Source organism: Halictus rubicundus, chromosome 2 (assembly GCF_050948215.1).
Source record: "Halictus rubicundus isolate RS-2024b chromosome 2, iyHalRubi1_principal, whole genome shotgun sequence".
NCBI classification, from domain to species: domain Eukaryota; kingdom Metazoa; phylum Arthropoda; class Insecta; order Hymenoptera; family Halictidae; genus Halictus; species Halictus rubicundus.
This window is the reverse complement of record NC_135150.1, coordinates 27,559,441-27,585,212: the sequence shown is the minus strand read 5'-3', so window position 1 is coordinate 27,585,212 and position 25,772 is coordinate 27,559,441. Positions and strand designations below refer to the sequence as shown.

Genomic DNA, 25,772 nt, shown 5'->3' with positions numbered 1-25,772 from the left:
AAATTAAATTTTATTAAGACTGAAGGACACAAAAGAATTGGTGGAACAATCGCTATGATAAAATTGATCTGTTTTGGATCAAGTTACTTCGATTTTGTTGGACTTTTGGGAAGCAAAAGTTTTGGGGTGCGATTAACAGTGTCCACCACTGTCAATGCCACTTTTCGGGCATCGTGATCCGTCGTGATTTTATTCCTTTTTCGGTGTTCGTGTAAGGGCACGGCCCAAGGACACCGCAACGAGCAGGATTTCTAAATTATCGGCTACTACTTCTGTTTGCGGCCGTTGAGAAACGCGTCGCTCTCAGCGAGAAATTCCGCCGCTAAATAGAAATTCTCGCTTCGTGGCTTTTTCTCCATCTCCCAGCGCGGTATTTCGGCTCCGCGGTGCTCCCATGTTCGCCGCCGTGACCCGGTGATAGTTTACGCTTCATGGTCGCTTTCAGCTAACAATCGGCTAAGACATTGTGCCCTCTGGCATTTGGCTATCGTTTGGCCCGCTTTCGATGATGTGTGCCATTACTTCTGCCTCGTGATCGGACCTTATGGCAATGGAAAATTGCTTCTTCGATCCGTCATCAAGCGTAATCCTGCATTCCGATTATTCGTTAATCTTATTCTTCAAATTTTGTCTACTCTTTTGAGGTTAAGTTTAATCAACGAAAGTCTATGAAGCATTCTCTGATGATTTGCCTCACTTATTTAAAAAAAGAAACATTGCTTTAACTCGAACAGTTTTTGGTAAATGGTAAAATTATTGCATTTATGCTCTCTTATATAGAGTTATGGTGAATAATATATACGTCTTTTATAGCTAAAGATATGTTGGATAAAAATGTGAGCAAAATACAAAGACAAATTATTCGTCTTTATTTTTACGAAAATAGACGATTAATAGGAAAAAGTAGGTTCGTAAAAAATAATGTTTATTAACATTGAAATTTGTGATAAACTCATGTGATTTTAATTAATTAGTTAATTGGTCGTATTATTATTGGTCGATGGAAACTTTGCATTCCATTTTCGGAACGCATGTAATTATTGCGCAAAAGTATTCCGATTTCAGCGAATGACCTAATAAATTTATTGACTGACTTTTACGGCGAGACTATCGTTACCAAAAACGTCTTACGAATATTTGGCAGGGTGAAAGCCCCAAGAACTCCCCTCCCTTAATGCTAGTTACGCCATTCACTATGGATCATTGGTATTACGATATCTCGAAACTTTCTCTTCGGCTTAATAAATCGTAATAGATTATTAACCGCTATTGTAATGAAAAAATGAGAACTTTCTATGGTTCTATGGGCTAGGCTGTATTATTTAAATCGAACAATTCTTAACGATCATTGATGTCACGCGCGTTACGTAATTAGAAATTCTTTCTATATTCATCCGCCTAAGTTTTCGTGGTGGCTGGTGTCATAATAAAAATTGACACACTTTTATTCCAATCATTTCATCTATCTTGCACTGGAGTTCTAATATCATATTTTGTCATAATTGAATATGGTTTATGTAATTAATTTAACGTGTTTTTCAAACATAGATTTTTCTATTTTACTTTATTGCAACGTTCATAAATATTGTAGTTATTTTATCTGGTGAAGGTTGTAGGCGATTTCTTTAATTTGATTTCTTCTCTCGACAATTACAACAAATTCAAAATAATGTCTTCCTTAAATATTGCCTTTGATTTACCCATTTTTGTCATATACAATCCACGATCTAATAATGTAACTAGGCTGTACAACATTTTGCAAATTCTCATTTTCTAAAAAATAAATAAATGAATAATAAATGAATAATAAAATTAAAATCCTGTTCTCGTTAATGCTTACCGTTGTTTCTGAATTTTACAAATCTGCACATGCTGTAAATATTTAAATATTGGCAGTCTATTTTCACTGCCAAAGACATCGCCTCAAAAATTGCATAAAAGGAAAATAATCTATTTAATAACATAAAAATTAAAAAGGTCAAATGTATTATATATCTTATTATAGTTATTATACAGTATTATGTCTTAACCGGTACAATGACAACGCACAGTCATTCACATAATCGATCACACACACACACACACACACACACACACACACACACACACACACACACACACACACACACACACACACACACACACACACACACACACACACAAACACACACACACACACACACACACACACAGACAGACATACACACACACACACACACACACAGACATACACACACACACACACTCACAGAGCCACACACACAATAACTTTCCCAACGACTTCAATTTTTCTGCAAAGCTAAAACTAGCTTGCCAGATAACGTGTAAGAAAAATTTTGCAAGGTTTGCTCGACTCATAAAAGAATTATCCTAATTTAATTTCTGTGCCATTAATTAAAATTCATATTTCAAATTTCATACTTCAAATTAATAAAAATTCATCTTTAGATATGGACGAATAATTTCGTTACCCATCTGGGGGTTAGTCAAAGAAGCTGATAAAGACATTCCGGGTCAAAACGGACCCGGCCGTCGCCGGGCGATGTCCACCGGCATCGAGGAGCGGAAGTGCCGGGCAATAAAACAAAGAAATGTTTCTCGATCCGAGGGGGGGGGGGGAGCGCGATTATATATTTTTTTCTTCCGAGAAGCAGTAACAAAGTAGAAAAGTTTCTTTTCTCGTTACTTAATTTCCGTTTTTGCCCGCGTCGCAATCGCCGTTGCGACAAGGTTAGCCACAATGAAACACGGTTTGAAAACGAGACACGAGAGCGAAGAGAACGACAGAAGAGGAGGAGGAAGGAAGGGGGTGGAGGAGAGGAGAGAGAGAGAGAGAGAGAGAGAGAGAGAGAGAAGAGGCAGGAAAAAAAGGGAATCAAATACGTGTACGTGTGTAATCAGCGCGTTAGTGCCCGTGCACGATGGTAAAGGCCTACTGACATAAGAGCCACCGACGAAAGTGCGACGTTACATAATTCGAGCACGGGACATGCGTCCTCGCGTCCGGTTGGCAGGGAACGAATTGCCGACAGTCGTAGGAAAAAAGGATGCAAGACGCCATCCATGAAACCATGCAAGAAACTAATTACATTGTTTTGTCGAGCGGGCGAAACGTCACTTTCGACCCGGCTCACGGTTTTTGCGAGAGCGACCGCTCGCACGAGAAATCGATTTTCCATGTCCCCCAGAAGATGTGCAATCAAACCCGAGCAAAAATTCGATCGCGCGCGTCGCGCTTCGATTATTAGCGGATGATGCGTCTTTATGCAAATTGCCGATTCTACCGGCCGTTTTCTACCGGAAAATGAGGGACAAATTCGCTTTGTCGGCGAATAATACGGTAATAAGACAATTCGTGTCTCTAATTGTTAGGTTGCCAGTCTTTAACACTATACCTACCAACCACAAAATATATAAAAATGAAACGTCTTGTAGAAGGGAGAAGAATAGATGTACCTAAACTTTGTACGATTTTCATTATAATATGTGCTTCGATAAAGTAGTTAATTTAGTCATTTCCTACGGAAACGTTTTTATAATTACAATAATTGTGAAATAGAAAACCGGCCATTTTGACCGTGGGAGATTTAGTGTTACATTGATTTGCATCGATTGCGATATACTGGGACTAAATAAAAATTATTTATTGGTTTATCAGGTTCGCGGTAACGTATCCGATACTCACATATTCCTTGCTTCGTATGAATAGACAAAATAGTCTGTTTAGTCATCATTGCAGTTCAGTGTATTTTAAATGTTTGTATAAAATGCTTCGAAACACTAATTTTCTAAGGTCACTTTGATTCCTTCAAGTAGGAAAAAAAACACATTTGTTCATATAGCTTTTTGTATTTTGAAAATTTGTACGTGTTCTAAATGAACAATGGCCCCTAATCTGGTTACCATTTTCGAAGAACGTGGGTGTTACACGTTGTGCATTAATTACAAAATTCTAGCGAAGAAATCCCTTCTTAAATGTAGCTTTCATACTGACTTGCAAATTACCCTTTTCATTAATTCACATTTTTGGCAAGTGTAAAGAAATTGAAATTATAAATGAAAATACGAATTTAAACATAAAAATTATATATTGAAAATAAATGCATGTGAGTCTAATTACGACGTACAAACAATGCAAATGATTCAAAGAGGACAGAAATTACATAGTTCAATGAAGTATAATTGATCAAGTAGAACTTATTTTGAAGTATCCTGTAAAAAAGTGCTTATAAATCCACTTTTATAGTACTGCCAACTATTATACAATATTTCACTTAACAAATGTGATTTAATTGACTGCCTTAATTCGATGCAATTAAGAACATCGTGTGTTTGTAGTTTTGTTGTTCCCAGTTGCAACAACTTTCAAATGCACTGTTTGTGTTTAATGATAGGAAAAAAACGTCAGAAAAAACTTTTATTCCTTTGGAAAAACTATTACGTATCGAGATTGATAGACATCGTCTCGAGCAGTTACATATGTATGTCGAAATTAATTTTCTTCGCTAATCTCTCCGTCGTAGTTACTTCATTATTTACATCCGTTCCCATACATTTCTGGATTTTTCCTTTTCCTAGTCAAGGTTACGTAAATGTCGTGCCACCGTGGATCATTGTGTTGCTCTTGACCTCAACTATTACGCCACGATGATAAAAATATGTCGTCATATTCAATAAAATAACGATAACCTTGAAATCTCGACAAATGTGACCTTGAGAGCAATTGTCTGCTTATCTTAACTGTTATAAAAATGTTCTCCTTCGGGGTTTGTGTGCATCATCAAAAATAAGGATGTTTCATAAGATACTTCAGTCAAGTAAATTTTTTTTTTAGTTTCATTAAATTTTAATATCACGTTTGATTTTATTGACTATAAATTTTGAGTTATTGAATTATTGAATTGAATACAAAATTATTGGATTATTGCATTAGATATAATGTTATTGAAATATTGAACTATAAATAAAGCTATTTAATTGTTGGATTAAGTATAAGGCTATTTAATTATTGGGTTAAACATACAGTTGTTGAATTAACTGATCTCCGACTAATTTATTCCTATACGTCTGAATCCTAAATTAGAAAACGAGCTGTGCCAAAGTGGAGGGAATATTAACGAAAAGATTGATGAACGAAAATACATGTTGCAAATCATCTGGAACTGAAGTAAAACGAGAACAATGTTGTAATTGACGTTTGTTCAAATGCCAAATAGCATTGAAATAGATGCACAACAGCAAATAGGTCAAGGCAGTCAACAATGTTGGATAACAAACTATCTTATGTAGAAAACAAAGGTACAACAGAAACATGCCTTTCGAAAACAATTTTTTGTCACAAAAATACCAAATAAAACCAACTCAGCATTACGTTGCATAATTTAAAAAATTGAAACACAAGTTAATATCACGGTACCGTGCACGGTCTGAAAAACTACAAAATTACATTAATTCTAAACAAATTAAAATAAATTCTTCATTGACATTATTAATTGCACGTATTAACACCTAAGAAAGAAAAAAAACTTGACAACCCGAGGTTCTCATTCCAAACTAAAATTCCATTTATGCTTCTCAGGCACCCCCTCCCCCCATAATGGCGAACAATACCATCATTATACCCCAGAATTCCTTAAAAATGTGTTTGCTTTCCTCCATAAAATTTCGAGCGGTTTCAGCGCTAATGACCCAGACAATAATTAGCTCAAGTATTTATGAGCAGCGGCGCCATTGCAAAGACACGAGCAGCCTAAACCACGATAAAACTGTGAAAAACCCTCTATGTCTAAAACCGACTGCATGAAATTGGCGGAGCGTGTCTAATGATCGCATACCGGCCGTCCGTAATTAACGAGATGAAATAAACATCAGCCGGGGAAGGTTATAGAAAAATTCATGGACCGAAGATCGAGGCGAAAGAGAGAAAGACACGCTGCCACCGGGCGTTGTTTGTATTATGATCAAGCACGAACAAGCTTCCGTGTTCGACGTCGAAGAACCGCTCTCTGACGAAACTCTTTGTTTCTTGCGTCTTCATCTTAAATAGCAATTATCGTGTTTTCCAGTTAGACCGGGTAAAACAATTGACCCTCCCGAGCCACATAAACCGACCGGGTATATAAGCCGACCGGTCCATGTTCGGACAAGGAAAAACTGGTCCCAACGAGCGGCGAATCGGAGGTAGGAAACCGCGATGAACAAACTCAGAAAAAGGAACGACACGGAACGGACGTTTTGTCGCCTCGATAGCCGGAGAGATTCAGCCGAAAGTGATGAGTCGCCTCCCCTTTCATTCCAGGAACAATATCATGTGCCGTTTCCGTGACGTTCTGAAACTGGTCTCCGTCGTCCGCCATCCACCTGATCATTATCATTCCTTCTCTTTTTGACGAGTGTCCACGCTCGCTTATTCCACTCGTTCCATTTATTTTATCTATTTTTCAATCTTGTTTTGCCAATTTTCCCATTTAATCTGTTCCACTTCATTTCCCCAGTCTCGAGACATTGTCCATATCTGAAATGTGACAATTTCTATAAAAATTAGTACAATATACCTGGACTCATTTTAAAGCTTTAAGCTCTTGCTTTTGTCACCCATCGTTCATTTTTGTCCAAAATACTTTTTCACAGCAATTGGGAAACTGGAGTCCATAACTGGACTCTATAAAATAATATATAACTGGCGTAATTTTTGTTATTTTTATTGGAAAAAAAATCACACGGGTTCTTCGAATACCGGTAAACATGTGTGCCAAATCTCGATGCGATAGCGTCAATAGTTCTCCTGGAAAAAATTTCGAAAACCAGAATACAGTAAATTCTCGTTACGAGTCAGTGCCAACCTCACAATTTGGAGTCAGTGGAACAACATTGTATCGGAGGAAGACATTTTCTCAGTCTTCTTGTCACTGGTGCTTAGTGGTCGTAGGTTTTTCATGACCTGTAGACGGATATGACTCTTAGGTTTCCAGTGCGACGCTCGGCGAGAACCTCCGATTTCGTATAAGAGTCAGTAAAAAGAACGGCGCAAGTGACTCGTAACGAGAATTCACGTCGGCAAATCGAAACGGAAAAAGTGAAAATGTCCGGCCCTCGCGGACAGCTGGACAAACGGATGAGCGATCCGAGATCTAATCGTAAGGAGACTCCGATCAAACCGTTGCGATTGAGCGAATGATCGGGTTAGTGAAACACTTGGAAAGGCGGCTCAAGGCTCGGCTAGCTTTGGACGCGTTAGATTACCCAATATTCAGGCTTCGGCATGGGGCAAAAATACACGTGAAACTGTGCGGCACAGTCCACAATGAACGAGTAGATCTCGATCTCGTATTCTAGCGATACTGCTCGACTACGAAAACCAAATTTCGAAAAATTCGAACGTTCTCCGGATACCTTTCTCCACCGAGCAATTGAGCAACATGTCGTTACTCTTGAATTGATTTTATTTTCCACCTTTCTCACTCGTGTACCCATTTTTGTTATGTATGGATAAATAAAAAAGAAACGAAGTTAAGTTTGCATCGATTACAAAATTTTTGAATTAGGTAGAAATTCTCCCTCTAACACTGATCGTACCACGATCGGTCAAACTCACATTTTTTATTTTGTTATTGTTACTGAAATTACCAAAATGCCTCCATTATATTGTTATAAAAATATAAGTAGTGAGAATTGTACTACAGTAAGGTCTTGATCTAAGCCCAATCCTCGGTGCTGTGACATAGATCGTGTAGGGCTACCGTCAATTAAACCACTACACAGTTCAAAGTATATCGTGTTCAGTGTCGTTTTAATCAAAAAAATGCCACGAATAAGTTGCCAAAAATCCCATAAAAAAATAGAGAAAAATAAAGAAGTTTCGTAATTGGATTAGTAGTGGTTCACACCGATATACTTGGCATGTTTACACTTTGCACTGCTCGTTGACCTCGCTATACTTACTCGAGTATGCCCCCCCAGTGGAGGGGATAGGCGAACTGACTAAGATCGTGTAGCTTCGTCGGACTTAGATCGAGACTTTACTGTACATTGACTCAGGTTTCACATCATGTCTGGAAGAATGTCGCACAATAGAAGTGCAAGCAGTCCTGCAGCGGTCCCTTTAATGTCCAAAAGTATAATGCATTGATTATTTGTTACATATACGTGACGGGTATAAATATGAGAGCTTTGATCTTTTTAGTAGCCTGATTCACGCGAAAATGACTAACAGCAGCGTTATTTATACCCTACTCCTTTCAAAATAATTTTCCTCTGCAGTTTCGTGCATCTGCCAAGTTCGTAGAATAGTTGGAAACAGTCCTGCAACTAATTTTTCGACCCCTCGTTCAGCTTTTCTGTCGCATTCCCTACACACGCTTTCAATTTATGCGACTGCAATTACATTTCTGACAAAAAATTTCATTTCCTGCGAAAGGTCTATCAAAAAATTGTCTCCTCGATGAATGACAAGCACTTTCGACCGAGTGAAACGTTACGAAAGAAGTATAGCAGCCGTTAAAAAATGCTTTGCAATATATAGTTACCAAAAAAAAAACCTCTCGAAGCAAATATCAATAGCAATTTTCTAGCAGATTGCGCAAGTAATCTCACGTTTCAACGCTGACATTCAATGCAAATTATTAAAACGATCGATTCCCATCCGATAATTTATTAATGCCGTTTGAAGAATTTTTCACACGAGAAATTCGCGTATCAAGGAATCGACAATAATCGTTAAAAGCAATTGATAATTAACCCTTCGCCTTGTGGCTTGTTTCATAACCAGGCTCGCGACGATTAACGCGTTGTTAATCATTTCCTAGCAGGAAAATAAATTATGTATTCGTCGTAAACTTGTGGTTACGATAAAAATTCAATATTTGTGCGAAATAATGCTTCTCTCCAATTAATTACACATTGAAAAGTACTTTCAAACTTTAATGTGATACATTTAACCATAAAATATTTGTATGTTATTCACTTCTTTAAAATCGAAGTAAAACTGTGTATATTTAGTTACTGAACAAAAAGAAAATAAATACACAATAAATGTAAATTTTTAGTCTTTTAGAGCCATTACGATTATTAACTAGAGCTACGAGGCCCAACAAAATGATTGCTTGCAAATGATATCACAATTTACAATTATTGAAATTGCAAGATGCATTCATGAGGAATTTAACAGTTTCTTTGGATGTTTATTATGATAAAAATCGCTAAACATCAGAATAAATATACTGTGAACGGTATAAATATACTGTATAAATATTATATAAATATACAATATTATGATAAAAAACGCTAAACATCAGAATAAATATACTGTGAACGGTATAAATATACTGTATAAATATTATATAAATATACAATATAAATATACAGTATACAAATATACTGTCTCACAGTTTGTCATTTTAGCTAGCTATGACAAATGCATAAAATCTGCAGCCTATATTTGGTAACAATCAGAATAACCATGCCTCGTAATTTTTATAAAGTAACGCGGAATATTAACCACAAACAAATTTAGTGCTCAGTAGACCTAGCATGAACAGACTATCGTCAAAGAAGTTCTAGTTATTGAAACTGTGAAAGAAGGTCATACGGGTCAAAGTCAGTTCAAAGTCTTCGTTTGACTCAATATAACAAAAAACAGTGATTTAAAAATAAATATAAACAGCGACCTCTTGCCTATATTAACACAGAGAGGTAATGTTACATTTTAACCCCGGTCTCCGTCAATTAAAGTATAGGACTCCGCGCACAGTTCACCGGACCAGGAGAGCGCATTATTCGCGAGCAAACGGCTAAACGGCGAGCGATAAGAAAAGAAGGAGAAGAAAGTTGTGTGAAGTGAAAGCGTAGCAGGATACCCGGTGAATTCGACGAATGAATAGATAGGGGCTCGGGATAAACGAGCCAAGTCGAATATGGATGTCCGCGCTCGGATGGAATTTGTCTAATCAAAATGGAAAGTGATGTTCGTGGCGGCCGACGCCTGCCGACCATTCCCGGAGAAATAAATTCCCCCCGTGGGACAGGCTCGGTTCTGATTAAGATTACTTCTCTGCTCGCATGCCGCGAAGGTCGCAGAATCCGAAGCAACGTGGACGCGGATCGACGACGACGACGACGACGACAACAATCTCGATCCAACGACGACGATCTCCCCACGGCACGGCACACCTGCGCGCATCGCGATCTATGTACATCGAACCGTGTCAGACGCACTTACGTGTACGCAATTGCCGTGCGGGCTAGGAGCAACGAGCTCGCTCGGCCGACATGCCGATCAAAAGTATGAGGAGCCACGTACGCACCGGCAGGGCCCGCTCTAGGGGGGGGGGGACAACCCGGGCATTTGCCCGCGGCGCCAAAATTTAGGGGCGCCATTTTGGCTTTGGCTGTAAGTGTGAGAAAAATATTGATGTTTTAAATATTCAGTTAATAGAAAATGTCTGACTACCCTTGTTTTTTTGCCCGGGGCGTCGTAACCGCTAGAGCGGGCCCTGGCACCGGCAAAACCGGCCGATCCTCGCAATCGTGGCAATGAAAACCAATCGGCAGCCGACAACCACCGAACGTTGCCCGATCGGTGACCCGTGTGTCACTCGTTTAGGTTAAGCGGCGGTATAGCGACCGGTGGGTGGCCCAAGGCGAGGCTGAAAGTACCGTTTTAAAAAGCAACTCTTTTATTACACAGTCTTTTTTAGAAAACTTACCAAGTTAACAAATGTAACAATTGTAAAGACCTTATCCCTTGCGAAGAATACAGTGTGTTTCAGCTAACTCGCTTGTTTTTTGTAATAGAAAGAAATGTCAGAGGAAAACATTAGTTTATATTTAGTGAGATTTCAAGGTCATCGAAGTTTTCTTGGAACGATATATTTTTATTATCGCTATGTGATAGCCGAGGTCAAGACGAATCCAACGACCTGTAATATTATGACCTTCCATTAAAAAAAAGTTCGATGACCTTGAAATCTCAATAAATATAACCTTGAACAAATCGTAATATATTTGCCTCTCTGAACCAACTAATGTTTTCCTCTGCAATTTTCGTCTATCATGAAAAACAAACGAGATATTTTAGATGCTTTAGTTGAAACACCCTGTATATGTCGCCATGGCCTGGATGATAAATGTCGCGGAATTATCCCCACTACCGCGGAGTATTCGCCGTCAGGGGCCTCGGACGCCGAGGAGTGTAAACATAACACGGTTCGTGTATGTCGCTGGCGAGACCCATGTTGCTGACATATATCGAGAATTCGAAATACGACGAAACCCGGGCCCGAGCCATCGTCTTATATCGGAGTGAAACTGTAATAGTAAAATATCGGTGCGAGTCAGAAGTGACAGCGAAGGTTCCGATAAAAATTTTAGGAAACTTTAATTATCCAGATTTACAATCAGTCCATTTCGTAGAGGTTGGAATAAATAAATATTATTCTTCTAGTCGTTCAGGATTAATTCCGATTCCGAATCCCATCCCCTTGCGGATCCTGTGACACCCGGTGGTGAAAGAGACATCGTCTACTTCACGATTTCCTTTCTAAGTGGCTTGTCCACGACACCCCTTACCTTTTGAAAGCGGCGACCCGGTGGTGAAAGAGACATCGGCTAGTTCACGATTTCCTTTACCGCACGTGGCGACCCGATGGTGAAACAGACACCGGCTAGTCCACGACAAAATCCCGTAAATACAAACAATCCTCGGTCGCACATAACCTGTCTAGCCCTCGACTCGTAACACCTACCGATTTCCCGTGGAATTGAGATAATAGAGGCGAGGTTATGGTCGTCACTGAGGGTGGTGAATGTTGACTACATACCTCCGCTTCCTCCTTGCATTTTGATAAATAAATCCCGTCGATGCGGTGTTCCTAAGTGTTGGGTCATTGCAAAAGTCTGTACGTTTCTAACAGATGGCGCTATTCCTGTAACAGATTGCATTGAACAATTGGTACATGTAGAGTGTCCCATGTCGGAAAACCTTGAGAGGGGTGGTTCCTCAGGTTATCTGAAGTAACTTTTTCCTTAGCGAAAATTTCCGCCTCGGCTTCGTTCAGGAGTTATTAATGAAAAACATGGACCAATCAGAGCGCGGCTACAGCGGACGGATTTCTGGCTCGGCCAATGGCAACGCCGCGCTGAGCGGAATTTTATTTACCGGGCCAAAAAAGAAAGAAAAAGGTAAAAAGTTGGACACAAGGGTAAGATTTATACTAATTTTCTAATCGTTCTTTATTTATGACAATAGTTACTTTGGGAACCTCTGCTTTAGAGTTTAACCTCCAATTTATGAAAAAATATACAAAATTTTTCGTTATCTCCTGTTTAATTTTCAATAAATTATTTCTTCCAGATGACAGTCAGACGTAAAGGATTAGCCATTGGGTAATAATTTAAATATTTTCTGCAACGGTTTGTTTCGTGGCAATCGTCAGCATTCGTGAAAAATGTCTGCCACTCGATGGGATAGTGGCAATCATTCTGTGATTTCCAAATTGTCTACGCGAGGAAAAAAGTGTCGGTTGGTACACTTTCTAAGACCGATGACTGTTTAACCAATCACCCATTACCAGCGCCGACGTCGAAGCAAAAGGGTTTGCGAAATGTTAGTGCTACCTATACTTGTCTCTCCATTGCCATAATACCACCACACTCTCGGGAACAAACGAACAGTATTTACCTCATTATGGTAATTCACCTACCACAGTTTTAAGTGAAAGTATAAAGGAATCGAACTTTTGTCAATGAAAATGGAATTTCTGACGATGTGCCTGCACGCTGCTGCAATAGGCTATTATTCAATTGCTTTAATTGTGCCACGTGAGAAGATTGTTACAAAATACATTTTCTTCGCAATTCGGATAATTAGCAATCGTAGAGTAACTGTCGATAATGAAATCAATTATTTAATATAGAGATTGGCGAAAAAGTTGAACACAATATCTATGAAAAAATTGTATTCATTTCAGTACTGGATTTAATATCTAGATTTAATATCTTTTTAATCTAAAAAGTAGACTGCGGATCTTTATGCAAAATAAACATTGTCTGCATCGATTCTCAGAAGCAATAGTCATACAAAAGATTTTTTTTGCTTCAAAAATCTTAACAAGTTACAAATAATGTATTGGCATTCCTAAATTCTGTCAACGTTTCTGTTTTTAATTGCGCCAACTCGTTCTTGTCATAAATGCAAACAGTCTACTAATAAGAGAAACGTTATTTTCTTGAAAGTATCACGGCACTGAAAATTCCGACATTTTTCTCGACATTAAAAGAAATCTTTACACATGTTCGATCACCCGTTGTCAATTAATAACTCTCGGCGAAACGCGAACGAGCAAACAGAACTGTAACATTCGATTCGCCCACCTTGATATACTATTTCATTAATCACGGGTCTTGTAATTTGCGAAAAGTACCAGCTCGTGCGTTACGCGTCGTCGGATTACATAACTATTTTACCGTAGATTAATAAACGAACGTGTAATGTTATTCTGTGTCAAATTTAATGAACTTATCGGCGACTCGTTCGGTAATTATGTTAACCGGCAAATTGAAACGGACTCGCAGAGTTTACAGAGACCGCGGCCCCCCGAACGCGTGTCGTCCAACGTAAAAGCCGGCGGACCGGTGAAAGTGAGCACTGCTTTCCCTCGTAAGAAAGCTCGCATCTCCTCGATAGTCTCCTTTAAACGCATGCATTACACGGTTATGTCATAACCAAGCGGTACACGAGCGAGAAAACGCAACACGCGTGTCCGCGCACGTGTTGCGGCCCAGCACTCTTATCGTCCATTTACTTTTCATCCTGCTGAAAACTTTAATTCATAATTGCGCCACCATTAATCATTCCTATTTCACTGCGTCGACAGCGCCAGAAAATATTTTTTAGAAATCGTGCTGGCCCGTATCAGGTTGTTGCGTGTGAAACCGATTTTCATGCAAAATAAAAATTGTCATATAGGAGTTACATGGACTCTTCCTTTCTTCATAATTTTGTTCAGTTGAGGACAACACAACGGTGCCATTAAATTCTTTAAATGTGCTTACTGTTTTGCGGTTGATCTACTCATTTTTGTCGTAAATGCGCAAAATCCGCAGTCTACTTTTAAAGCATTTTCATCGAGATTAATGCCCACGGATTTATTAATTTACCATTTTAAGGTACAAGGATTAAAGGAGGTATTTCCATTGAGAGATGACAATTTTAGAAAATTTATGAGATCAAAATTGATCAGGTTATTATTGGTCAGGCGTTTAAAATTTTGCATACATGTTTGGCTATATTCGAATCACTTGTACCAATCATTTGATCATGAAAGGTAAACAACATTTTTTAAATTAAATAGAATTAGTTTTAAGAATTACTTTTAATACCAAAATCAACTTTTCTCAATTGAAAGATTGAGAAAAAATATTATAAATGCAAAACGAAGCCAAAGTCTACAGTACAATCCCTAGAGAAATGTATAAAATAAGATATAAGCGTTGGTTGAGCATGATTAGTCAATTAGTTATTGAGTAATCTTGCACGCCAATTTAAAAAATATAGTTTCAGGAAAAACGCGTTTAAAGTTTCGTACCGAGACACTGCTACTTGTAAGGTACAACCGTCATAACTTTGTGCAAAATTTTCGGAAGCATTTCTAAGATTCTATACTTTCAAAAAATACAATCGGAAAATTTCTTGGACCAGTTAAACGCGAAGGGTCGATAAGGTAGAGTGACCAGGTTACCGACAAAAATAGGCGAAAAATGGTTTTACGTGCCTCAACTTTTCGTCCTTATATGACAATATTTTTCGCTGGGAAAGGGCTCGTTCGAAAGAGGAAGGTTCAATACAGCGCGCCCTGGTCATGAGTTGACGAGATTATGCAGATATTTGGTACCACAAGCGTTAGAACTAGGCCAGAATCCAAGAGTCTCGAGACTCTTTTGACTGATGGTTTGAAGCGCCCTATTAGAATTTCTATTGAACCTATAATTTTCTAGCTTCCAGTTTAAATGATTAGCTGCTTATATTAAGTACAATATGAGAATGGACGATGATCTCGAAGAAGTAGATGCAAAAATATATGAAACAACATTGATTCGTAAGGATTTTAATGGTTACCATATCAAAGGATATTTCAATTTTATCGTCAGTGTCTGAAGGCTGCGAATGGAAACGATTAATTAAAAAGTCACGCGACTATCCCGGGCCCTTAAATGTTTGACGATAGACGGGTTCTGAAAATTCGTGCGAGTAGCGTCCCCCTCCATAGGCGAGAATTTCGAAAACGGTTTCGCGCGGGCCAATTCGGCCGAGAAATTTTCACTTGTTCGCGTGGTGTGTTTGCTCGATCCCCGGGCACGGCAGGCAAGGCAAGTAAAAGCAGGAGACTAAGCGTGCGCTCCTTCATAAGATACCGCGTATCCTCGCCGCGCGATACGTAAAGTAAGGCGGGCACTTTCGAATTGCATAACCGCGGCCCGCGCCTTCATTCGGTTATGTCAGAAGAAAGCTGCCGAGAGCCTGCCTGGGAAATGTAGGTAGGATACGCGCCACATACGTACACACGGCCATTACTGTCTGCCTGCTTCTCTTTAAACGTTATAAATAAACGTGCTAGCTTCTTGCACGGCGGGCTATCGGGGCCCGATCGAAGGCCCAGACCAGACGGGAGACCCTCATTCACGTGCATCCTCGGAATCGCGAAGAATAAACCACGCTTATCCTTTTTCTTCATGACCGGACTGGCGGAATCCTCCTGCAAAATTAACATTTTCTTCCTCAATTGTTACCAACAGCAGCCGAACAAAAATTTCTTCTCTCCTCTAGTGACTTCAGGGTGGTGAGAACAATACATCAACACTAGAACTATCGAACCAGAAAAAATGATGGATTTCAGATTTTTTTAAATTCATGACTGGACTGACGGATTCCTCGTGCAAAATCAACATTTTCTTCCTCAATTGTTACCAACAGCAGCCGAACAAACATTTCTTCCCTTCTCTAGTGACTTCAGGGTGGTGGGAACAATACATCAACACTAGAACTATCGCACCAGTAAAAATGATTTCAGATATTTTTTTCTTGACGATTCGTAACAAAAATATTTTCTTGGGAATTTTTTTAGTATATTGGCTTAGTCAAGTACATGTTACCATAAAAATTTTATTATGGTAATAGAGCGCACATCAGTGTCGCTTAGGGCTCGGTAGCCTAGTGTTAAATCAACGTCTAATCATAAAAATGGTAATTGTGAGATTAATGGTGAGACTTGATTATAAAATTCTATATAATAGTACAGAAGATGAAACACAGGCCAGTGTATATTAGCCACAGTTACAACTATAGTTTTGTAAATGGTAATACGATAAACAGCTTTCTAATTATGTAATGATAGTTGAGTACATTAAGTTTAATGCTAGCATTACCATTGTAACGTGAAATGCTCGTTTCTGGCAGTCATGAAGGCGTGTCGATAATAATTAAACGCGTTAAAAAAGATTCCTTGGAATATCATTCAAAATATGTCTCCATTTCTAAAATAAAAACAGTCAAATTTTTATTCTTCTCCTTAAATGTCTTGTTAACATATTCTTGTATAACTCTTCTGCTTCAATGTCTTTTAAGATAAAATTCGTTACAAATTACGAGAATTAATTACAAATGTAATTACTATTAAACGTTTAATGTACTTATTATTAAACGTTTCAGTGTCAATCTCTCAGTAATCGATCACAACATTTAAAAATCATCGGCTAAGGGTTTTTCGATAACGTTTGTATACCGACGGGGATTTTAATCGCGAATGAATAATTTTAATTCATGTACTGCCGAACACAGTTCAATATATAATTCGCGAAGCAATTAACGCGAATTCGTTCGAGCCGTTCGATGATAAGTTCCCTTCAGTCACTGACAAACTTTCGTCATATAATCACGTAGTACGCAGACGACAGTTCTCAAGAGATAGTTGCATGGATCTCAATTGGGTTTATCTTCGGGGCAATTAACAACACGCAAAGACGGTAGCCGACGTAGCCCAATATTAACGTAACGTGTTCAAACACGTGGCATATGTTTATAATTTTATTATCGCGTGCAGACGAGAGCTGAGAAACTCTTTGGCTCATTTATTCTACGTACCATTATAAATGATTATAACGCTGCTTTGATCATCGTTATCAGTTGTCCTATGTCTCGTCGGTTCATTACTTCGAGCAGAGAAATATCTTACATTGTTGCATTCAATTAACTTTGATGACTGGAAGCCGGGCAACTTGAAACTATCATTTAGTGAGGACACTGAAAGTATGTCATCTGAGTTGAATTTTTGAAAAATGTTAGTCTAGAATATTTAAAAAATATATTCATTCTTTTTTCTGTTTTCAAAAGTGATATAAAAGAATCATTACCATTTTTAAAGATGAATTACATACATCGTTATTTGTATTGTTTTAGTATTAAGGATTATGATTTTTCAGTGGAACTACAACTCATTCATTTTGCCCAAATTTTCGATTATGATATTAAACTTTCTATTCATTCCTATATTAAATGTTAGAAACAAAACTTTATTCATTAAATAGTATAATTATAGTAATATAATTAAGTATAGTAATAGTATAATTATAGTAATATAATTAAGTATAGTAATAGTATAATTATAGTTTAATAGAATTAAACTTTCTATTCATTCCTATATTAAATGTAAGAAGCAGAAGATAAATAGAAATGTAAAAAATAACATGAACGTATTCTTACATCGGTCTGACTAACAATTAAACGGTAGAATATTGAACAAAATTGTTCTCCATCAATCGCAATATACAGGGGTTAACCAAAAATTGATTTCCCGACGGAATAATTTCAACCAAAAATGTCTTCGCGTAAAAATAACATATTCCTCTAGCATTTTCGCTGTTTTACGTTTCGCGTGCTCGCGTCGATTACAAATGCATGAAAATGCTCGGGATAATAATAATTCTGCACGAAACTGTATCCGCAGAGAAGAACAATGAATCTCTTGACACGGCGGAGACGGCATTCCTGCAGCAAGTCTCGAAATCGGTACGAAATGTTGACATCACTGACCTTGTTTCCCTGAAAGATCGCTCGCAAAGATTTGCAAAGGCATCCGCTGAAAAATCTCCTCTCTTTCTCCCTCTCTCTCTCTCTCTCTCTCTCTCTCTCTCTCTCTCTCTCGCTAGCTCTCTTCCTCACACAGACACACTCCGTAGCTGTCTCTCTTTACCTGTTTAGCCATTCCGTGCTGTGCAACGGATCGCAATGGTGAAAATAGAGGCGAGAAGGTACTCGGGGGGTCTTCGTGTCACGGGTTGAAAAGATTGGAAATAAAATGCAAATCGGTTGTAAATCAGGTCGGACGCGTGGCACTGACGCGGGACCGTTTCACGATGACAATTCCCCGCGGGGCAGGACAATGGTAGCTTCGCCCCGCCGTTGGGGGTTAATTATGTTTAGGGCAAACAGGTATCCGGATCAAATCGGGGGCTCAGGTGGTCCTGCCCGTCGCCTTGAGACGCCAACGGTACCTATAAACTACCTTTTCGGGAGCTTCTTCTTCTGCTACCATCTCTCTCTCTCCCGACTCTGAATCCTCTCGGCGTTATGGTTGTGCGCACACTCGCACATTCTTCTCAATATTGCACCAGACCACTTGGATGAATTTAACGACAAACAATATTTAACACCAGATTTACCGGACCCGTCAAACTGACGGATTCTAATATTTTTAAATTGCGAATATTGAGATTGTAAAAATGCATTCGTGAGCAATTATTTAACAAATTCATTTCTTTGGGTATATATTATTGAAAGAATGGCTACAAACTTTGATCGATACATTCATGTTATTTTTATAAAGTAATGTAAAGTAGTCATTTTTAGTGCTCCGTAAACCTAGTGTTAACCGGTTAGCTGTTTTTGGCGAGTATACTCGTCGCGAAGAAATCGCAATAGTTTGTGTTACGACGAGTACACTCGTCGAAACGGTTCATTTTTACGACTCAATTTAGGCACACGTTTTTCAAGGAGGCGCAACAGCTAACTGGTTAAACACGTCGCTAGGAAAGAAACAATTGCACCGAAACAGCGCAAAATTATAATCGTCAAAATTGTAAGTCCTTACTAGATTTCGAATTTTCTGCATTAGATTGTTTTATTTATTATTTGTACCTCACACTTGCGACACAACTCGAAAAAGCACGAGCAGAAGCAAAAAACTGCTTCCACACACGATTTTATCAATAAAATTTAGGAACACAAAATACACTCACAAAGAAGTTGAGGCTTCAAGCACGCACAACTTTTGAATTCCTCACTATAAAATTTCGATTTTTGGCATTTTCTCATCAAGTCGTACAGGATTATCTATTAAAAAGTTAAAAATTCCTGGGTTGCCAAGGTGAAGTTTAACCCAAATTGAAGCTGTGTTTATTCCGAACGCAGCTTACAACAGGATGAATTCATGTAACAGAGAAATATTCTCTATTCGCGAAAATGAATGATCGAATGATTGCGACAACTTGAGAATCCTGTTTTTTCAGATGTCGCGTCGCTGTCGTTGTCGGAATTGTGCGATCTGTATAACATTGCGACACAAATATTTTATTGCATCTTCACTTTCGCGGATTCTTACGTTTTCCTTTCTCTGTGAGGTAATGCGATTTTATATCATTATCATATCGCTAATGCAATTTCCCGTTTTTTCGTCGTTAATTCGATTAGCTCGCGTATCGTTACAAAAAGAAGACTGTCCCGAGTTATCCCGGAGCGTTTAAGATTCAGAAAAAACTAATTAGCCGTTTCAGCTCTTGTGAGCTGAAATTAATCGTCGCTGAATGGGAATCAATTATGGGAGCGGTAATAGGGAACAATTAATTTTCTGTGCGAAACGTAGATTAGTAGAACCGGTAATAAAACGAAATCGATCGCCCTTTACAGTAAATTATCGAATCACTTTCGAGAGACGGTTTCCGTTTTGCGTAAAACCGCGATAACCATGTAAAATTTGTAAAATATTACCTTATCGCTCCGCCGGCGTGCACTGACAGTAATGAACTGTCATTCACGGGCACTCGTTGTTTTTCATGGAACTTACAGTTTATCTTACGAGTGTTGTTAATTATACTTTATAACAATTCTACTCTCTGTTGCCGGCGTTATCGGCTTTTTTCCATTGCCATTAGCGATTTCTTTCGTCCGCGTAATTTCGTATTCCCTGCTCGTATCTTATTTTATTATTATTATTATTATTATTATTATTATTTTCGCAAGATTTTACAAACTACAATAAAGGTCACCTAAGTTTAATTTTTAATGAAGAAATAGGTTTGAGTGTTGCTACACAGTATCGAGGATTGTCATACAGAGTTGTACTGAGTATTGTTATACTGAGTATTGTACCGAGTATTGTTATACAGTCTTGTATTGAGCATTGTTATACAGTCTTGTACAATGTCTTGTGAAATGAGTTAGGAAAGACCCTCGCAAGAGTATCGTTGCAACTATGCATTTTCATTCAGTGATCAATGATAAGTAAAATGCTACCATATGTTTATTGTTATCGACGACGTTGCATATCTGTCGATGATGTTGCATGTGTGTATTCAAATGAATGCGGGAAAAACTCCACTTAAAATATTTTCAATGTTCGCTGAACGCGGTCAACAGTATGGAAAATGTATTCCTCACGGGAAAGATAACAAATTCGAAATTTCTCTACCTTATTATTTTTTACAGAGTCGAAGGCTACTCGCGAACAGAATATTTTAACCGACTGTTACTTCGTAGTTACGATTCTACGTATTTAAACATACTTAAGACGAAATAAATTTACAAAATTTTTATAAATACCAACATTGAAATCGTATCCATAGTGGTGGTGTTTATCGAGAAAAAATAGTTCACTTTTATTATACACTTCCCAAAATGACATATATAAAACGTGAAATTATGATATTTCTCACCAAAAAGTTTTCAACAAATTATTTCACTGTTACTTGTGTCTTCGAGACTGATATTCGATATCTGTTATTAATTTAGCAACCAGAATATATTCTAGAAATGTTCGAAAATATGTTCGATTAAGTACTGCAAGGAAAAAATTTTTTCCATGGTTTTTAACTGTTGGGTGTATTTAATTTAGTAACTGCAATATCGACTTGTCCAATTGTTATACTAAAGACTAGTATACTATAGTAAAGATTAGACTTAGGATTTTATGCATTTATGGAAAAAGTGAGGAGACCAAATAGAATACAGTGAAAGTGTTTCTCCAGCTTTTACGGTTAAACTTCAGCTTGGCAACCCAGAAATTTTTAACTTTTTTCTATATAATCCCGTGCATCTTGACGAGAAGATGCCAAAAATAAAAGTTTCAAGGCGAGGACTTCACTGGTTCAAAAGTTATGCTAGTTATATAGTAAGAAGTTAAAAATTTCTGGGTTGCCAAGGTGAAATTGAGTCGTTTTTACTACAAAACTGTGAAATGTGCTATCTTTTTGTCACACAGTATGTTTCAGTCTGAAATTTTGGAATGAATTACACTTTGTACATTATTAATTTGCGCTCGGCCTCTTCGCGGTGAGGTAAGACGAGGGAAATAATCTTGATATTATTTTCGCCGATCAGAATCGCAATGTTCCCGTGGATAGCCGAGCTGTCCCGGATCGTTGATCGAGGGAGAAATACCTGCGCCGCGTGGACGTGCAAATGCGTGCTCACGATTGTCACGGAAATAGGTCGCCGGTGTGACGCCGTTGATGAAAGGAAAAAAAGGAATCGTGCTAGCCACTTTCCTTCTCATTCGCCGTGGAAGGTGTCGCAGACTGTGTACAGTGTACACGCAGCAGCGACGTTTACCTGCCCTCGGCGTAAATGCTCGTTTTGAGCGGCTTTAGAGCAGCTGCGTTCAACTTCCTCGACTACGTGTGTCCGCACGAAAATCATGCTCACCACCCCAAATTCTGCCCCATTTGCTCGTCGCAAACATTTTCATTAGCTTGGTGCCAAAATAATTGCGATTTTTGTTCTTGAATTTGATCCTTGGCGATTTTAAAAAATCGATTTGTCTGCCCCATTTCATCGTCGCTCGTCGCAAACATTTTCAAACGTTAGCTTGGCGCCAAAATAATTGCGATTTTTGTTCTCGAATTTGAACAAATTTGAAAAAATCGATTTTTCTACCCCATTTCATCGTTCCTCGTCACAAACATTTTCAAACGTTAGCTTGGCGCCAAAATAATTGCGTTTTTTGTCCTTGAATTTGATCCTGGTGTGGACGATTTTTAAAAATCGAACTTTTTTGCTTTTATCAACAATGGTACGTCCACAGAATACATTTCCAAAGTTACAGTTCGAGAAATTCGAAGTTTTACATTCTTGTCTAAGTAAAAATTTTGATCGCCTTTTTCTCGAAAGTTGTGTCTGCAAGAAGTACCTTAAAAAATATTAAGTCGCGGTCTAAGTCCAATCCTTGGGTCCGTGCTGTGACATAGATCGTGTAGGGCTACTATTTTCTTGTGACTACTATTTCCTGCGATTTTTGTTCTTGAATGTGATCCTGGTGTGGACGATTTTTAAAAATCGAACTTTTTTGCTTTTATCAACAATGGTACGTCCACAGAATACATTTCCAAAGTTACAATTCGAAATTCGAAGTTTTACACTCTCTCTCTGTTAGTTTACACAAAAATTTTGATCGCGTTTTTCTCGACAGTTGTGTCTGCAAGGAACTTTAAAAAAATATTCGGAAATCGATAAACGAAGCAGCGAATCGTCATGAATATTCTCAGTTAAAGTAAAGTACCGGTCCAAGTCGAATCCTAGGGTCCGTGCTGTGACATAGATCGTGTAGGGCAACTATTTTCTTGTGACCGCGCCGAACGTAGAAAAGGTCGCGATATGTTTACACTGCTCGGCGACCTAGGCAGTGGAGGGGATAGGCGAACTGACTAAGATCGTGTAGCTCCGTCGGTTTTAGATCAAGACCAACAATAGTTGTTCTTCCAGGATTGTTCATCAAAAGAAGATTTTCTGGGAGAACCATACTAACAGGCAAGCAGTGTGCTAAAAAACTGTTCCATCTTCACCACCGAGGAACAAACGAACCGTGCAGGACAGTTAAGTAATGAGCGCTCGTAGGATTAACGATCAGAAGCTAACAAGACGAGGCAACGATTAGAAATTCAATTGGAAAGTGTCTGTTCGAACAAGATACGTTATCACCGTCAGCCAGGAGGTTAATCTTCGCATGAAATTCTGAAACGTTCTGTCTCTCTTTCGAGAAAGACAAAGAGCTAGATCTAGAGAAAGGAGGAGAGGGGGAAAGCAACGGTCAAGAAGCAAGGGATCAAACTTCAAAGTTGCAGACGCATCGATCGACGGACTCGACTCTTACGCGGAAAATGCGCGGAACGCGTCGCATTGAAGGAATAAAAAGTAAAAGAATTTGAAAAATACGCTTTCTATACAATAAAATTCTATTTTCAAGGTGTACTTCGGGTCCCGTTATAACGGACCTGATTTTCATTGGAAAAATCCGTCACGATCGTCGGTGATGTTAAAATTATTAATAAAAAACAATCAATGTTCATGTAACTCCATTTACTCCTAATTGATGGAGACAATTTTATATCGCATAAATTAGAATTAACCTTTATGCTAGCAACCTGGTACAGGATATATCTCTTTAGCAATTTTCTACGTTCTTCTAAAAATATTATAAAACTGTGGCGAACTTCCGGACACTGTTGCTTCAATCTGTAGTTTCAAGATAAAAATTTATGCAATGGAGCTTCAATACTGAAGCTTTAAAATTACTATGTGCGTTTGTCTAAAATGACAATTACTGTTCGTCAACGCAAGGATTAAATGTAGGATGATCTACGAAGATCGGCAAGAAGATTTTCAATTTTATTATATCCGAAGAAGTGAAATTTTCGGTGCTGACTTTCGTCCCACTTTTTCGAAAAATCGACCATTGCGCGTCGCACAGTGGGCAATTCGGACAAAATCGGATTCAAAATCAAGGAACTTTCGATAGGAATGAGGTAGAGCGATAAAATTTTTTTTTAAATGAAAGCTGCAACTTTGTAGAATATGGGAAAAATAGAGAGATTGTGGTACGAACGTTTTTTAACCTCGAGAAAATTCGTTAAACGCGCACAAATTCAAGAAAATTTTAGTTTTTCCAATACCACGCGCGGAAAAAATTTTTTTTTAACATGCTATACATCATTTCCCATAGATTTTTTCACGCTGATTTCAAATCTGGTCTCAAAATTTGTGTACGACCTCAGGATTTTGCAAAAAATAGATTTCTGTGACAAAAACTAATGAAGTAATTTTTTCGTTGAAATGATTGGATGGTAATGATCTCCCTATTTTTCCCATATTCTACAAAGTTTCAGCTTTCATTTTAAAAAAATTTCATCGCTCTAGCTCATTCCTATCGAAAGTTCCTTGATTTTGAATCCGATTTTGTCCGAATTGCCCACTGTGCGTCGTCGACGTGAACGTCAGCGAGACGTCGACAAACAAAAGTGCGTGAGAGGCTATCGCCGCTGGTACGAACTGGGTCATAGTGCTGGAAGCGTCGATGTCGAAAAGAATCGAGGACGAAATGGGTCAGCGCCGGAAACGGTGTCGAAACGGATCGCTCGTCTAGCCGCGCTTTCTTCGTGACCTTCCTCCCCGGTCTATAAATACGCGTGTGCGTGTGTATGCGCGGCCGTGAGCGCACGTTAGAAAGACACATGGTGCGTGCGAGCTTACAAGCGCGTCCATCGTTTGTGCAATAATTGTTCCGAGCGGAATATAGGTCGGCGCCGAACACTGGTCTAGGTACTTTCGACTCTGCGCTCAAGGCGGATCCCACTGCGCTGCGACGCGCAGCACAGTGTGGTGCCAACACGGCAAAAAATCGGTCTGAAGAATTTTGAAAATTTTCTACATTGCATTTGGCGTAACATGTTCGAAACATTATGAATAGTAATTTTTCATCGACAATGGTAATTTGCAGCTTAAAGATAAACCTTTCATTTTAAAGAAAATTGGAAGGAAAATATTAAAAAGGATCGTCAGGGCATCTCAAAGAAGCAAAGCAAGTTTTTTACCATGAGAAATGCTTTCTTCGAAACTTCCAACTTTAACCGTTTATTACAGTAATGGTATTTATTAAATTGTATTAATTTTTGAATTTTCAAGGTTAGGATATTTAGAAAGCAATCAGCATTCAATATAAGTCAATATGGGACGGTTGATTTTTTGGCTAATGTCACTAAATTTCGCGTTTTGCTAAGGCAGCAAAAAGCAATTTTATAAATTTTCGATAACCGAACGACTTGAGTTTCGTTTTAGATATTAGTTTACCAGGTAATGTGTAAAAAAATTTGTTGACTCACTTGTACTCATTTGATCTACAAACAAAATTAAATGGACACCCTCTGAAAATTAATAACTTTTCTAAAATTGGACCAAACGACTTGACTTTCTTTTTAGATATTGGTTTTCCAGGTAACGTGTAAACAAATTTGTCGAGATTGCTGTTGCTCGGATCCTGAAGAAAAAAGCGAAGATATTTATCTTTTCACCTAGAGCGTTATGGCTATGAGAGCATCGATCAGAGTGGCGATAAAAGCGACGCGCCACGATGCGCCAGAAATTCGACTGTGCTCTCTCTGGCTCGAGCTATCGTGATCCGCCTATCGTGACCCGACGACACATTTGTCTTTCTAATTCAGTTTTTCATTTGCAAATA

At 38.4% G+C, this 25,772-nt stretch overlaps 1 long non-coding RNA gene across 3 annotated transcripts in view; it reads right to left on the bottom strand.

The window, feature by feature from the left end:
* The window catches only part of LOC143365874 (uncharacterized), a 501,730-nt gene that overhangs the window by 348,357 nt on the left and 127,601 nt on the right, over window positions 1-25,772 (bottom strand). Inside the window, exon 1 of one of the 3 annotated variants that reach the window (XR_013084606.1) lies at window positions 2,216-2,242. The exons of 1 other annotated variant lie outside the window; for it this stretch is intronic. This is a non-coding gene — a long non-coding RNA (uncharacterized LOC143365874). Of the gene's footprint in view, window positions 1-2,199; window positions 2,243-25,772 lie in introns of those variants that run through there. One more of the 3 variants, XR_013084607.1, reaches the window with a different exon arrangement.